The sequence below is a fragment of the Haliaeetus leucocephalus genome, unplaced genomic scaffold, assembly GCF_000737465.1.
Source record: "Haliaeetus leucocephalus isolate CR32 unplaced genomic scaffold, Haliaeetus_leucocephalus-4.0 Scaffold279, whole genome shotgun sequence".
NCBI lineage: Eukaryota > Metazoa > Chordata > Aves > Accipitriformes > Accipitridae > Haliaeetus > Haliaeetus leucocephalus.
The window spans coordinates 29,988-30,885 of NW_010972715.1; the positions used below are offsets into that span (position 1 = coordinate 29,988).

The following is an 898-nucleotide window of genomic DNA, read 5'->3' on the forward strand; positions in this document are numbered from 1 at the left end:
CTCGTCGGGACGGGGGTCCTCACCCCGACGGGCCACCACACGTCCCCCCCGCCACCTCGCTGTGCCTTGTGGGATGGGGGTCCTGACCCCAAAGTGCCACCAAAGCCACCCCGCGTCCCCCCCATCACCACCCTGTGCCTTGAGAGATGGGGCTTCTGACCCCAAAGTGTGACCAAAGCCACCCCACGTCCCCACCGTCTGTGCCCTGGGGCAGGGGCTGGTGCCACCACCGTGTCCCCACCTGTGCCCACCCCACCAGGCTGCCCCGTCCCCTCGGGGCTGGCCCCACGCTTGTGGGGCTGGGGAGGGCAGCAGTCCCCTCCCCCTGCCCCACGGCAGCAATAAGCCCCGCCCCCAAGGCCCCCAGAGTGGGTGCAAACCCCGCCCACCCCTGAAAGGACCAATCCCCCAGAGCATAGGAATAAGCCCTGCCCTATCCAGCAGCAAGCCCCGCCCCAGGAGCAATAGGCTCCGCCCCTCCCCGGATGGCAATAAGCCCCGCTCACCAGCCTGTGTAGCAAACCCCGCCTCCTTCCTACAACAGGCTCCGCCTCCTGTTGCCCAAGCCCCGCCTCTCCTGCGGTTGCCTAGCAACCCACAGGTCCGGGAGGGTGGAGCTCTGGGCTGCGGTGGGCGGGGCTGGAGGCGGGGCCCCAGGGCCGCTGTCCCGGTGCGTCTATGCGTGTTTATTTATTGGAGATGTTATTTATTGGGGTATTTATTGCAGAAGATCTATTCTTGTATGAACGAATAAAAGCCTTTCTCCAGCGCCCCCGCCCCGCCCGCGCCACACGGCGGGGGGCCCAAGGAGCCAGTGGTGCCATCAGTAGGGATCAGGGTGAACGGGTTGCTGCCCCAGACTCTGAGCTCAGTGGCGGGGGGGGGGGGGGGGGGGTGC

At 67.0% G+C, this 898-nt stretch overlaps 1 protein-coding gene across 1 annotated transcript in view; it reads left to right on the plus strand.

Moving 5' to 3' along the window:
• CLCF1 (cardiotrophin-like cytokine factor 1) overlaps positions 1–898 on the plus strand; it is a 6,852-nt gene that overhangs the window by 2,590 nt on the left and 3,364 nt on the right. The gene's annotated exons all lie outside the window — the stretch shown is intronic.